Genomic DNA, 14,814 nt, shown 5'->3' on the forward strand with positions numbered 1-14,814 from the left:
CGCGCCGCCAAGGCGGAGCTCCTCACCGCCCTCCCACCGCCCTGCCCAGTGCTCCTGGCCTGCAAGGCTCCCTCTTCCCTCTGAAGGCCCCCCGAGGGCCAAAAGGGTCCTCAGGAAGGGCCGCCGGAGCTCTCTCAGGTGACCGAGGAGATGCTGGGAGGAAACGGCTTGGAGCTCGGCATCGCCTTCGGAGGAGAAACCGCCCAGGAGAGCCCTGTGGCCTGGGTCAGCCTGCGCGGGAAACGTGCCTTTGAGCTCCTAAGCCCTGCACTCCACCACCATGGCAGTCACAGAGATGTGCCCGTCCCATCTCCCCACCGGCCTGCGGTGCATTCACACGGCGGAATATTATGCAGCTGTAAGAAGAAATGAGGTCGTACAGCACATGGCAACATGGGTGAACCTGGAGGACGTTATGTGGAGTGCAGCAAGCCAAACACAAAAGCACAAATACTGTATGACCGCGCTACTATGAACTAAATATATTGCGTAACATTGTATGATCCCATTTCTATGAAATGTAAATATAAATCAATTTATAAAGCCGAAAGGAAAAAAAAGGAACTTGCCATTCAGTTGCGAAGTTGGCGGGCAGCCTCCAGTTCCAGTGCCTTTGGAATCTGCCTCCGAGGCCCCGTTCTTCCCAGGCCACGAATGAGCCTGGTCAGGGTACTGGGCTGTGTCCATTTGGCCTCCCACGGGCGTCACTGGAGTGACGGAGACCCTGTCAGATCTGCTTTATGGTCTGTTCCATCAGGCTTCCCTCCCTCTGTCCTCTGACAAGTGTCACAACAGCACTGAGCTCTGAAGACTTCCTGTCCAATCCTGCCTCGTTCCCTTTTCCATCTCTCATAGACATTACCTCCCCGCAAAAAACTTCTTGCTCTCCTCACATTATCTCAGCACCTGCTTGCCGGAGGATCCGAGCCGGCCCTTCTATCCTCCTGACTGATTCTAAGAGGACACACGGTGGACTGTTGAACAAAGATGTGCAAACTCACTGCCTAGCATGGAAATGCCAAAATAAAATGACATTGAGCTATCATTTCCTACCTCTCCCCCGTCACTGCTAGGAAGCTAGCTCATGCCAAGTGTTGAGGAGGATGGAGGAAAACAGGACCCTGCAAGCTCAGGGGGTGGGAATGTGGAGCGGGGCGGCTATTGGCGAGAGCGGCTCTAGTACTAGGTTGGATTACCCAGAGGACATGACACTACGACACCAGGAATTCTGTTCCTAGGCATGTCTCTAAGGAATTGTCGTTCAAGTTCTTGGGGCCATGTTTCAGGAGGTCCGTCTAGTGATATTGTCATGGCAGCAAGCTGGAGGCAGCCCGGGGGTCCGTGTTTGGGGACATGGATTTGGCAAATGTGGGAGGTGCCCAATATTCGTTAGAACTCACAGCCTCCACAGAGCTACATGCAGGGATCCTGCAGCACTGTGCTGAGTGAGGGAGAGCAAAACAAGACTCCGTTTATAAGCATGCAAGACGACACTATGCTTTTTCACAAGAACATATACAGACAAGTGATGTACAACACACACCTCGTGATGTTTGTCTCCGAGAGGCAGGTGAAGGAAGTGGGAGAGGGAATAAAAGACAGGAAATACATAAACACACAGGAGAGGGAAACTATTCTCCCTTCTCTGTCTAAGAACTGGGTAGCATGAGTCATCCAATCTCTGCACCCTAGACGTTTTAAAATAGAAGAATAAAAGAAAAGGTAAAAAAGTTTTTCACCCTAAAACATAAATAAATGGCTTTAAAACCAAGTTTAAATACTCAGTATGTGCTCAGCTGGAAGTCTGCTTTTGAGCGTTCATCCAAGCTCAGGCTGGGTTGGGCAAGAGGAGGCCAAAGACCCTTCTAGGACGCCCGCAGGCCTGAGATGGAGGAGGTGTCTGCGTGTCTGATTCCGCAAGACGGAGCCAGGAGGTGTCTGACTATTTTGCCCAATCCCAGGTCAGCCCTGGGATCTGCACAGTGAATGTCCACTAACTTCTGTCCTCCAACTCCAGCTTTGACCACGAAGGAGTGTGGAAAAGGACTTGGCACGGAGCTGGCACAGAGCTGGCACCCGCCTACCTTTTGCCCACAGGTGGTGGGTGGCCAGCATCCATGGACACACCTGAGGCTGTGCAGGTGTCTGAGGCTGGATGAGTCCTGCCAGGGGGAGCAGGGCAGAGCCTGGGAAGGGCCAGGAGCACTTGCTCCCCTGCAGTTGGCTGTGACCTGGGCCAGCCAGGAACTGCCTGCAGAGTGGGCCTTAAAAAGCCAGCCTGGGGAGGGAAAGACTTGACCAGGGCTGGACAAGAGAGGGTGAGGCCTCCCCGGGGACCAGGAGAGGACGGTGACCAGTTAAGGAATACTGACTGTGTGGGAAGGACACCCGGCCTTGCAGTGCCATGCAGAGGTGGGCTTTAGAATCGGTTCCTGCTAAATGTTTTTGAAACAGCCTCTTTTGCTTCTTTCTGCTGTGACGAGGGAAACTAAGGAAGGGCGGCTGGGTTTTCACTGGAGGAGCAGGCTGCCCAGAAGCAGCGGTGAGATCCCCCCAAAAGAGGGAAGTCAGCTTCTGAGCGTCTGCTCAGCCAGCTGCCACCACGCTGTTTGTTTTGTTTTCATTAAGAAAGACATAGTTCTCTCTTAGCTGTTCTGTGTTTGTTTTATTTATTAAGGCATAATTTATATATGGTAAAATTCACTGTTTAGTGTGCAGTTCCATGAGTTTTGACAAATGTGTACAGTTGTGGAAGAACCATGACTGTCAAGATATGGAAGAATTCTGTCACATACACACACACAAATTGCCCTGTGCCATTTTTTTTTTAAGATTTGTTTATTTATCCTTCCCCCTCCTTTGTCCCACACTCGCTGTCTGCTCTCTGTGTCCACTCACTGTGTGTTCTTCTATGTCTGCTCATCTCCTCTTCAGGCAGCACTGGGAACTGAACCTGGGACCTTCCAGAGTGGGAGAGAGGTGCTCAATCTCTTGTGCCACCTCGGCTCCCTGGTCTGCTGTGTCTCTTATTGTCTCTCCTCTGTGTCTCTTTTGGTTGAGTCATCTTGCTGCACCAGCTCTCCGCATGGGCCAGCTTGCCTTCACCGGGAGGCCCTGGGAATCGAACCTTTGACCTCCCCCATGGTAGACGGGAGCCCAGTCACTTGAGCCGCATCCACTTCCCTCTCCTGTGCCACTTTACATTCCATCCCTCCTCTACCGCCAGGACCTGACAAACAGCTGTTTTCCGACCCTAGACTTTTGCCTTTGCAAGAAGCCCCACTCTCTCCTAGATTACAAACAATGCTGACAAGATTTTCAGCCTAAAAAGCATAAATTACATGACAGCAAATTAGAAGTGGAGATTGGGGTGGGGAAAGAAGCTGCCCTGGCAGCACAAAGTGCTTAAGCGGCCCCCAAAAAATGAAGTGGGGGTGTGGAGAATCTGGGGCTGACTGGTGTAGGCCCCGCCCTGCAGAACAGGGTGAGTGCCCGCAGGATGCCTAGGACAGGACTCCGGGCTCTGCCAGCCGCCCTGCCGGCCCAGCAGCCTCTCTCTCTCCCAATGCGCCCAGCTGCACCGAACTCCTGCCACCTTGGGGCCCCGGGTCCAGAATGCTCCTCCTCCTTCCCTTTTCTGGTCTGGGGCGGTTTTGAATGGCATCCATCCATCCCATAATATTCCCCAGAAGGCTCAGCCTCCGTAGCCACCGGGTCCTTCCCGGAATCCGTCCATTTGCTGGGCACCCACGAGGGCCAGGCACCGTTTTGGGCCAGGGGACAACAGCATGCATCAAGCTGGTCCCTGTCCTCCTGTACTTCCCAGGAAGGCGAAGGAGTAAAAAACTCAATTAGAGAAGTATACAACATTTCAGGAGCGTTGGGTGAGGCCCAGGGACAGGAGGAGGCCTTTGGGGCTGAAGCTGAGAAAGGAGGGGAGCGGTAGGTGCCAGCTTGGAGAGGCAGACAGATCAGGGAGGGCTTTGGCAGCTCCTGGGGAGACCTTGGCTTCCCTTCTGCATAAGATGGGATTTTAGAGAGGAGCGACATGCTCTGACCTTTTATAAGAGGAGGAAAAATATAGGGAGCCAAGGGAGAAACGGGGAGACCTGTGAGGAAGCTGTTGCCCCCCATCCAGGGAAGGGAGGATGGGATCTGGGGCCAGGACGGCGTGGTGGAGGCGATGAGCCCGTCGGAGGGTGAGCGGCGAGCCCCTGGGGTGCTGGGAGATGGATGGCGGGAAGGCCAAATGGTACAGCCACTTTGGAAAACTGGCAGCTTCTCAAAAAGTTAAACACTCCCTGAACCTACGACCCTGAAGTTCCACTCGTAGGCATTAAACTCAAGATGAGTGAAAACAGGCAGCGGACTTGGCCCAGTGGATAGGGCGTCCGCCTACCACATGGGAGGTCCAAGGTTCAAACCCCGGGCCTCCTTGACCCGTGTGGAGCTGGCCCATGCGCAGTGCTGATGCACGCAATGAGTGCCCTGCCACGCGGGGTGTCCCCCGTGTAGGGGAGCCCCACGTGCAAGGAGTGCGCCCCGTAAGGAGAGCCACCCAGCGCGAAAGAGAGTGCAGCCTGCCCAGGAATGGTGCTGCACACATGGAGAGCTGACACAAGATGATGCAACAAAAAGAAACACAGATTCCCATGCTGCTGACAGCAACAGAAGCGGACAAAGACGACGCAGCAAATAGACACAGAGAACAGAGAACTGGGGTGGGAGGGGAGAGAAATAAATAAGTCTTAAAAAAAAATGAGTGAAAACATTTGTGCACAAAAAGATATGAACAAGAATGTTCATAGCTGAGTTATCTGTGAAGGGCCACATTTGGGGATCCATGGATTGGTGAGCAGTGCACTTATGGAAACCGTGTAGTACAAATGCGCAGCTAAGCACTGCTGCACGTCACAGTACAGGAGGCCATAGTCCTGATCATTGTAAAAAATGAAATTATATCCAGAATTTGGGAGGTGGATGTGGCTCAAATGATAGAGCTTCCACCTACCATACGGGAGGACCTAGATTCGATCCCTGGGGCCTCCTGGTGAAAAAGAAGAGAAAGCATGCCTGTGCAGCGAGCCAGTGCCCAAGTGAGTGCCCGTGTGATGAGCCAGTGCCCATGTGAGTCACGCAGCAAGATGATGACACAACAAAAGAGAGCCAGGGAGAGTCAACGTGAAATGCAGCAAAAACCAGGAACTGAGGTGGTGCAATTGACAGGGAAACTCTCTCCACATCAAGAATCTCCAGGATCGAATTCTAGAGGAGAGAAATGAGAAGAGAAGACAACCCAGACAGCAAAAACAGCAGGGCGGGAAGAGGGGAAAGGGGGGAAAATAAATAAATCTTAAAAAAAAAAAAAAGAATCCCAGTTAAGAATGCGGGGAAGTATATAAAACACGAGGCAAAGTTTAGTAACCAGAAGTGGTGAACAAGTAAAAAGGGAGTTGAATGGCTTTAAAGTTGGAAGGATTACTAGTTATATGCAATTGTAAGAAACTAAACTCCTAGCAAGAATATACCTGGAGACAGCTTCCTCCGACATGATTTGGCCTGGCTGTTCCCACATACAGTATTAGAAATGCTTTATGGTGCTAGACCTGCATTACGGTACTGGAAATGTACTGCGGTACTAAAAGTGCACTTACGGTAACAAGAGTTGAAGCGCTTTTTAATTTGGAGGGCGGGTTTCTGCAGGCGGAAGAGGCCGCCTGCTGCTGCGAGCGGCAATCACGTAGCCCTCCGGCCCCTCGAGCTGCAGCCCCGCGCTGCACCATCTTTTCTGGGAAAAGAAAAGAAACAACAGATGTCACTGTTCTGTGATCTGAGGCACACAAATTGGTTTCGTCCCCCACACACCCGTCACCAGGGTAGGAGACGTATTTATTCTCGTGATCCTGCTTTGCTCCAAGTTTCTCTATGATCTCTTTTAGCAATTGAATACACACTTAAAACTCAGAAATTTCATTTAAAGTTAAATGCGAGAGTCTGACTCCCCTGAAGTGGAAATCGGTCTGCTCCATCCTACTTTCCTAGATTTGTGAAATGAATCATGTCTACTCTTTTTTTCTTCCTTTGGCTGCAAGGAAGCTCAGAGGCAACCCACTTAAAAGTACTACTTGTTATTTATACTTAATAACAGACCGCTTTCATAAAGAAATCAACTTGAACTATAATGACGGGACAAACTATCCCATTCTGTAATTTTCATTATGACAGTATTTACCGGTAAATTTAGTGCGGCATTCATTTAAGAACAATTGGGAAATTAAAAAAAAAAAAAGTAGAAAGAAGGAAATCGCTGTGATTTTATTATTTTACTGTAACCATATGGTGTTTTCCGACACCACATGGTTTTGCTTTTGTTTCTTAATTCAGCTCCTCTGCCAGGGGAGCGGGTGGAGCTCGGCAGTTGACAAGTTTCTATTCCAATGCTCAGCTGCTGCAGCAACTTTTAGGTCCTCTTTGGTTCTACGTCTTTTCCAGGAACGAGCCTTCCTGTTTCGGTTTCCCTTTGGTCGGCGTCCCCGCGGTAGGTTTCTCTCGGGGGTAGGTCACCCCACACTCTCCGGGACAGCGGGGGAGCGCGGCGTCCCGCCAAGGGCCCGGCGAGGGGCCCGCTCGGCCTGCGGCCCCGAGGGCTTCACCCACATCTCCATCCTTCTGGGTGACCCGGGGACTGAGAACCGCCGTCTGCAAGGCGATCGCACGAGCAGCCTGGGGGGATTCTGCAAGCCCCGTACCAGAGAAGCCTCTGGAAGGATCCCGGCGCCGCCGGAATGTGCGCCCCCCGCCGGAGGACGACTCTGACTCGACAGCCCTCGCCTGAGGGTGCGAATCCCGGCCTGACGGGGAGTCCAGGCGGGGTGCTGGTCAGCGACCGGTCGCCTCTGTCCCCGGGCGGGAGCCGGGGGCCCTCCCCAGCCTTCCGAGTGGGCGCAGGCGCGCGCCCGCGCTCGAGCTCCCCGGCGTACCCCGGACGCCCACCTCCCCCGCGGGGGGCGGGCCGGGGGCGGGGCCGGCGGTGGCGGGCCGACCAGGGCCGGGCGGGGGGTGTGCGGGCGCCGGGAGAGGAAGTCGGCGGAGCGCGGCTGCGTACTCGGCCGTCCCCCGGCACTGGGCTCCTCAGCTCCCCTCGGGCTCGCTCGGCGCCCCGCGCCCTCCACCCGCGGCCGGTGAGTGCGTGCGCCCTCCCTCCGGCGGGCCGTGCGCCCGCGGCCCCGCGCTCCCGCGCTCCGTGCGGGGCGGCGCCAAGCTCCCGCCCCCGACCCGGGCTCCGCGCCCGCCGCCGCGCACCGAGCGCCCCCCGGGGCCGGGGCCCAGGCTGCCCACGCCTTGGGCGGGTGTGGGGGGGTGCGGGCCGCCAGGTGCCAGCCCCGCGCGGCGCGGGCTCGGAGCCCCCCGGCGCGCGGGCTTGGCTCCCCGGGGCCGCCCCTCCCCCCCGCCTCCCGCCTGCCGCGCCGGGGTGGGGGGTGCCCCGCGGCCCAGACGCCGGCGCATCCCCCCGCGCAGCCCGGAGCCCGCGGGCCTGGGGAGCGGGGCGCCGGAAGAGGAGGGCGCCCGCGCGGCGCTTTTCCTCTTTGGCGTGGCGGGCCGCGTCTGCGGAGGGGGCTGTCGTCGGCCTTCGCGGCCCTCTCCTCGAGCTCGGCCCGCAGGTGGGCCGAGAGGGGGAGGGCGCCCCGTGCCGCCTCCCGCGGGCAGGTGTGCGGGAAGCGCGGGAGGGCCGCCCCTGCACTTGGCCCGGAGGCTGCGGGGCTGCACCGTCGGGCAGGGACGGGCCCGAGGCAGTCACCGGCGCCTTGGGCGTGTGCGGCCCTGACCCAGACGTCGGCCTTGGACTCCGGTCCAGGAGGGGCACCCTGCCGCCACCTGCACACACCTGCGGCCTCCTCGGGGGGGCGCCTGGCTTTTCGGAGCCGATGGTTAGCCCGCGCGGTCGCAGTACCCGCCTGCCAGCCCTCTGCAAAGCGTGTCTTGAAATGGTTTGAAACTGCGCGCAGGCTCTCAGCAGGTTGCTGAGTGGTTGCCTTTCGCCGGGGACCCTGGGAGAGCCCTGAAGCCTGCAACTCCCAGGAGGCTAGGCGGCCTGGGCGGCTTTATTCTACAAATATGAATGTGCCCCGGGAGACCGAGGTGGCGGCGGCCTTGGGGGGGTGTTAGGGGGGGGAGTGGGCTTAGGAACACGATTAAAGGCTGGGTTTGCGTTTGGGCCTGGGGCTGCTGGAACTGGATTGGCCTGAATCCAGCATCCCTGGGGAGGGGAGTGAGGAGGTGGAGCTGCACGGGGACCCAGCACACCCCAGCCCCATTTTCTCCAAGATGAGCTCCCCCCCCCCCACGGCAGCCCTTGCCTGCCCTTCCTGGAAGTCTTATTTGCTTGCTCCAGCCCAGAGGCACCTTCTCGGGCACCTCGCCAAGGGAGCTGGGGGAGCTGGGAGCAGGATGTCGTTTTTCCACATTCCATCTCCACGCAGATGGGGTGCAGGGCAGGCTGGAGGTGCGGTGGGTTTTCCCCGGGCCTGAGTCAGTGTCATCCGGGGGCAGACCGTGAGGCCGGGTCCCCGGGGGCCACCGGGAGTCAGTGATGGTGACGGTGGCTAGAAGAGGATGTGATCTGGGAGCCAGGAGGACAGTGGAGGGGGCATCCCGCTGTTCCAGAAGTTTTGGAGGGGCAGAGCTCTAGGGAGTGTGTAGTCTCACCTCTTCTACCGCCCCTCTAGGGCACCCCTTAGCTGGGTTAAAGCAGGCGTCTCAAGGCATCTGGTGGGTGCCCTGATGACTGCACTGGGCTCCAGGGGTCCCCGGGGACTGGGTGCTGTTGCCTGGGGAATGGAGACCCATTCCCCAGCGACTAATACATTGGGATGCAGGCTTTGGTGGAGTTGGGTGGGAAGAGCCATGGAACCCGGGGGGGCGGGGGGAGTTGCTGTGAATTCTGTCCCAGGAGGTGGGTTCAGAGCTGGCACAGATGCTAAGATGATTTGGGCTATCTGGGGTGGACTGTAGAGGACAATAGGAGCTTGCCAGATGGAGAGGATGGAAAAGCACACTCAGGATGGAGGCATAAAGGGCTGGGCAGGTGCAGGGAAGACTGGGGCGGGGTGCCTAGGTGGGAAAGAGGTGTCCTGGGCGGGAGGGAGTATCAGGGACCCTGCTCCCAGGCCTTGGGTCTGCCCCGGGGGAACTCACGGCCTTAGCTGGCAGGCAGCGTAGCCTCTCCAGAAGCCCCACCAGGGCTGAGCTTCTAGACTGGAAAGGCAGGAGGGCAGCTGGAGTAGCTTGGACGTTGGAATATGGAGCATTCCAGGGCGGGCATCTTGGCCTTGCAGAGGGGCCAAGTGGCCGCAGCGGTCTGCAGGACAGAGGAAGGGCCACTTTGTCCAGCTATGGCCTTGGGAAGTGCTTGTGGTGGCTGTCCCTCCGGTCACTGTTGCCAAGCTGGGACTGTGGAGACTGCAGTGCCCCGAGGCCAGCTGGTGTGCCTGCCCCTTCCCGGACTTTCCAGTGCCCGGTGTCTGATTGGCAGCGCCCTGGCTGCCACGCATCCGTGCCCGGAGCCACGGGCGAGTCTGAAAGAGACACGAGTCAGGCTCAGCCGCAGCCTGCAGCGCTCCCGCGTGCTGGCCACACTCGTAGACCTTCAGCTCATTTAGGCATCCCGGTGGGCTAGGTTGTCACCCATTTGTCAGGTGGGTAAACTGAGGAACGGGGAGGTTGTCACCTGCCCCGGGTAACAGCCGAGAAGTCAGACCCCATGGTAGTACCTGGCCTGGATTCCCAGGTCCCCCACTGCTCCCCAGCCCACCGGGACCTTGTTAAACCGTGAAGGGTGAGGAGCAGAGGCGTCTGTGGACCCACCCCCCACCTTGCCAGTCCCTGGGAGGGGACAGGCCTCTGGTTAGGAGGCAGCGGGGCCCGTGAGGGAGGGTGCAGCTGCAGGGCAGTGCCAGGGCCCCTCACGGTGGGGTTTTCTCACGAGCCGTTCCTGCAGGCTGCCCCCGCTCCTCGGGCCCCCCTCCCCGCCACCCACCTGCTTGGGATGGCCAACATGGGGAAATTTCCAGCGAAGACCCCCAGACTCGAGCCACACGCCGCCTGCTCTGGAGATGCACATCCAGTTCTTGTATGGCTTTGGGAGGACTGTGGCCAGAGTCCTTTTCTGTGAGAGAAGCCACCAACTTAGAGAAAGAGGAAGCGGTTTGTTTTTAAATTACCCACAGGCACAGCAGTGCCTGGGGTGAAGTTGACCCTGGCCCCGAGGAGCCCTGCCCTTGGGGCAGCCTGAGCGGGGCGGCCGCCACGTGGACGGCGCCCCTGCCTTTGGGTCCAGGGCTGCGCCCAGCTCTGGGCCCTGAGTTCCCCTTAGAGCTGTTGGCAAGCTCCCTGGGTCCCCAGCCTGCGGTTTACAGGCTCCCGCCTGAGACTTGGGTGCCCTCTTCTTTGGCCCCCTTTCTTCAGAGGAAGGAGAGAGAGCGTGGCCTCGAGCTTGGCCAGTCGCAGAGACCCAATGCACACGTCTGCCTGGGTGCCGGGAGCCTTGCTGGTGGGGGTGGGGAGTGCCTCTCGTGGGTGATCCCGGGTCATCGAGGCCCCCCCTTCCCGGTGGCTGCAGCCCTGGGCGGCGCTGGGCTTCCCCTCTCTTTCCCCAAAGCCATTCCATTCCAGGTCTGTTCCCTCATTTGATCCCACAGGGTCGGGACTGTCCCTTTTTCCAGATGGGGAAAGTGAGGTCACTGTGCGGCTTCGATGCCAGATGTGAGCATCCACTTTTAGGGGGTTCCCCCTCTGGGCCAGGGTGTGCAGGCCTCTTAAAAGGGGAAGACTTAGGGGGCTGAGCTTTTCTGGGGTTTAGCTGGCTCCAGGGAGCACCGGCTGAGGTCCGAGCTGGGGGAGGGGGGGCAGCGGGGGCACATGACTGGGCGGGGAGGTGTGGAATGGGATGGGTGCAGCAGCGGGGGTGGGGGGGGGGGTGGAGAGGGCCTGGGGGGTGGAGGGGCGGGTTGCCTGAAGGCCCCTGAGGGTGGCGGGAGGCTGTGCACGTCTTCCGGGAGATAGCCAGTGCCAAGGAACTCTGGGCCTGTGACGCTGACACTTGACCTTGCAAAGTGGGAAGGTCGGTGTGTCCGGGGGCATAGGCAGGGAGTCACGCTAAAGTTCTTCCGGTGGGTTTTGTGTTAGTTTTGCAACTGTCCGGTAAATTTGAAATTATTTTAAAATCAAAGTTTAAAAAAGTCCTGTCAGGCTGTGAGGTTTTGGGTCTCGCTTGGGAGGAGGAGGCCAGCTGGGCGCGGCGGGTGACTCACGCCCCAGTGGCCTCTCCCCACCCAGCGGGTGCCCGCTCCCGGCAGGCTTGCCCTCTGGGAAGTCAGGCAGCGTCAGCTGGGCAGAGGCTCGCACCTCCGGCTTGAGCCTTCGGAAACGGCAAGGGGGGGCCGCCTCCGCGGGTGAGCCGGGGTCCCCAGCCTCGTGCACGGGCTCCTGGTAGATGGGGCGGCCAGGGTGGGATGGCCCTCTGCTTGCTGGGCCGGGCCCAGCTGTCTCGCGTCGTGGGGGTGGCGAGAGGGGGCTTGGGGACCCCGGCGTCCTCCAGTGGAGGAGGTCACCTAACCTTCCCTGGAGCTTTTCCGGGAACTTTCCAGCAGGTGCGTCCTCACTCTGTCCTGGGAGGCAGTTAGTGCCCTCCCAGCCTGGCAGGTGCCTCCTTTCCGCTGTCGTACCCTAACCTGCCTTCACCTGGGTCCTAGACAACCAGGAGAGGCCGGCTCCTGGCTGCCCAGCCCCCCAGGAAGCCTTCGGACCATTGGTAGGAAATGTCCGGAATAGGCAAATCCGAAGAAGGATTGCCAGGGACAGGAGAGCGACTAGCAACGCGTCCAGGGTGTCTTCTGGGCCACTGAGAGGTTCTACAACTAGCCTGGTATTGGCAACTTGATCTTAGCGTGATGTCTGCAAGGAACCTCCTTGGGTAGCATGTATCAGTGCCCCGTTCCTTTCTATGGCTGAGAACTGGAATGGTGCACCCCGTTTTGTGTATCCATTCATCTGCTGGGGGACACCTGGGTTGTTTCACCCTTTGGGCGACAGTGAATAGAGCTGCTGTGGGCATTCAGGTGTCCAGTTCTCTCGGGTGGATGCCCGGCAGTCGAATTGCCAGGTCCTGGGATCATTCCCTCTGTTGAGCTTTTGGAGGAACCGCCAAACTCTCTTCCACCGCGGCCACACCGTTTTACAGCCCGCAGTGGTGTGTGAGCATCCCGGTTTCACATCTGTGCCAACATGTGCTGCTTGCTTTTTCAAGCTTCCCCGCTGCTTCTGGTGTGCAGCCCGCGTGGAGAACCTCTCGGATTGATCGGTGCTTCCTAAGCCCTTGAAATTAAAGTATATTTGAATTTCAGGGGAATTTCTCCCAGTGTCTTTGGAGAAGGCCGGGAGCTCAGACACAGCCTAAGGACAGAGGATGGTCTCCTGGCCCAGGGTCCTGAGCTCCAGCCTGGCGGCCCCTGAGCAGTTCCAGGGGGCTGGAGGGGCTGGAGGGGGCAGGCTTCATGCGCGTTCTTTGGGGGAGCGTGGGAATCCGCCAGCCCCGCCCGGCTCGTTGTCCAAAGCCGGTGTGGACGCCCAGGGAGGGAATCAAGGGACTGGGAAGGCCGCGGGGTCTTCCAGGGGTGTCTGGGCACTTCCTTGGCTCCGAGTGAGCAGGGGCTGCCAGGATCTCTCTGGCTCCACCTTGACCCTGCCCCCCCCCCCCCCCCCCCCCCGCCCTCCACCCCCAGTCCAGGGGGAGAGCTGTCTTTGTGCAGCTCCAGGCTATTGGCTTTATATTTATGCAAGTGATTATTGGAACTGGCAGAGACCCTAGCGGTTCCTTCATGAATTAATTAGCTCTCTTTGGTTCCTTTTCTTAATTTCTGTCTCACTATTGATATTCTCTTTGTCTTCACCTGCTGTTTTCCTGCTTTCCTTTAGTTCTTTGCCCGTGTTTTCCTTGAGCTCTTTGAGCATCTTTAGCATTATTTTTTTTTAAGTCTTTGGCTGCACTGTCCCAGGTTTGGTCCTCTTTGTTGATGGCTTCTAATGCTTTCATCCTCTCCTTTGACTGGGCCCGTTGCCTCCGTGCTTGTATATTTTGTAATCTTTTCTTGAAATCCTGACATTTTGATATTTTAATGTGTTACTCTCGAAGTTTAGATTCTGGTTTATGTACCTTAAACATGTATCCGGCTAATGTTAGGACAGAGCTTGCCTTGAATGTCAGGAGCTAACAAAAAAAAAAGAGAAAAAGTAAACACCTTTCCCTATCTTGGCAAATTGACCTGTGCAAGTGTTCTCTTTCAGGGTTGTGTCTGCCTGGAGTTTAGAGAAGAGCTCCAGGGCAAAGCCTAAGGCCTCCCCAAGCGCTTCTCATTCTCTTGTCTTGGGCTCTAGGAATTTCCCGGGTTACACACTGAGAAATGCCCCTTCTGAGGACAGTTTCCTCCCATCTGGACCCTGCCCTGTCTGGCCTACAGCCGCAGGCCCTTCCCAGGAGGCGCGGAGCTCCCCAGGGTGCTTCCTGCAGGGCACGTTCCGGGGAGTGAGGCCCTCGAGCCACCACCAGACCGCCTGGACCGACGCCCAGGCTCCCAGGTTGCGCCCGAGGGTGACTTTGCTCCCTCTGAAACTGGGACCTGGAATCATCGGGAGCCCCGCCGCTCTGAGCCGGGTGCCAGGGTGCCGGGAGAGCCTGCAGTAGCCGTTTTCTTGCCGTGGTGCCCACTGTGGTTTGGTTTGTGTTTTTTTGTCTCTTATTTCGCTGTGTTTTTGGAGTCCTTTTGCGGTTTTCTGGAGTTTGCGGAGCGATGTTCCTGCCTGCTGCTGCTGGTTTTCCCGCGCTGCTGTGGTGGACAAACCCTGAAGCTTCTCACTCACCATCTTGATCAGGGCGAGGCTCCTTACGGAATGCCAAGACTGTGAAAACGGACATTGGTTTTGACACTTACTTTGACACTTTTCTTAATTGGAGTATAATTGTTCTTTGCAGTATGTCAGCTTTGAAGATAATTTCCAAGGTAGAGAGCAGAGGTAACTTAAAACCGTAGACTGATATTAATTGAGCTAATGGGCAATCATTGTGTACCTAGAATACTTAACACTGATTACTAGATACAAGTTTGAGGCTTTTAAAATATGCTATAAAGAGGCTGTTGCTGTGGGTAATGCTAATGAAAGCATTCATTTTTGCCTCTTGGAGTAGGTCTAAAAGGAACAGGTGTGGTTCTAGAAAGTTGTATCATTGTATCTACTTGACTACTGAAATGCTTGTATAGGACAGACAGCTGTCATTTACCCACCCCCCAGTCCTTTGTGAAACAGGAGTCAGTTACTTTGATTAGAAGTTATAATTAATATGGATGACAGGCAGAAACAGATGTGTATATGCTGTATGCCTTTATTTTTCAAAGAAAACAGGTCGTTTTTTTCTCCTAAAATAGCTCTTTTTAAACTTTTGGGTCTCCAGACACATGAAAATTATTGAGGACCCAAGAAAGCTTTTAATTAAGTTATACCTTTTGATAGTATACCTTTTGATACCTTTTGATAGTTACCATATTAGAAACTAAAACTGAGAAATTTTAAGGGTTTGTCAATTCATGTAAAAATAGCAGCACTATTCACTGCCTCTGAACTTAAATAATTTTTTGAAAAATAACTATTTTACAAAACAAAATATTTTAGTGAGTTAATGGCATTGTTTTACATTTTAAAAAATCTCCTTTAGAGTGGACTTACTGGTATTCTACAATAGAATTATTGTGACTCTAGCAATGG

General features: G+C 56.4%; 1 protein-coding gene and 1 long non-coding RNA gene across 9 annotated transcripts in view; one reads left to right on the forward strand and one right to left on the reverse strand.

Annotated features, from left to right (window-relative positions):
* Positions 1–458: 458 nt before the first annotated feature.
* LOC131274767 (uncharacterized) lies at positions 459–6,888 on the reverse strand. Its single transcript, XR_009182048.2, has 2 exons — positions 6,750–6,888; positions 459–5,788 (listed from the first exon to the last, which is right to left on the reverse strand). It is a non-coding gene; the product is annotated as an uncharacterized lncRNA (long non-coding RNA).
* Positions 5,750–14,814, forward strand: part of BID (BH3 interacting domain death agonist) — a 52,323-nt gene continuing 43,258 nt past the window's right edge. For 2 of the 8 annotated variants that reach the window (XM_058282479.2, XM_058282481.2), the window contains exon 1: positions 7,052–7,181. The gene's annotated coding sequence lies outside the window, so the exon portion shown is untranslated. Of the gene's footprint in view, positions 5,877–6,409; positions 6,539–6,566; positions 6,838–7,051; positions 7,182–9,595; positions 9,696–11,429; positions 11,451–14,046; positions 14,068–14,814 lie in introns of those variants that run through there. The other 6 variants (XM_004456774.5, XM_012524512.4, XM_004456777.5 and 3 more) reach the window with 6 other exon arrangements.

This window comes from Dasypus novemcinctus, chromosome 20, assembly GCF_030445035.2.
Source record: "Dasypus novemcinctus isolate mDasNov1 chromosome 20, mDasNov1.1.hap2, whole genome shotgun sequence".
Lineage (NCBI taxonomy): Eukaryota > Metazoa > Chordata > Mammalia > Cingulata > Dasypodidae > Dasypus > Dasypus novemcinctus.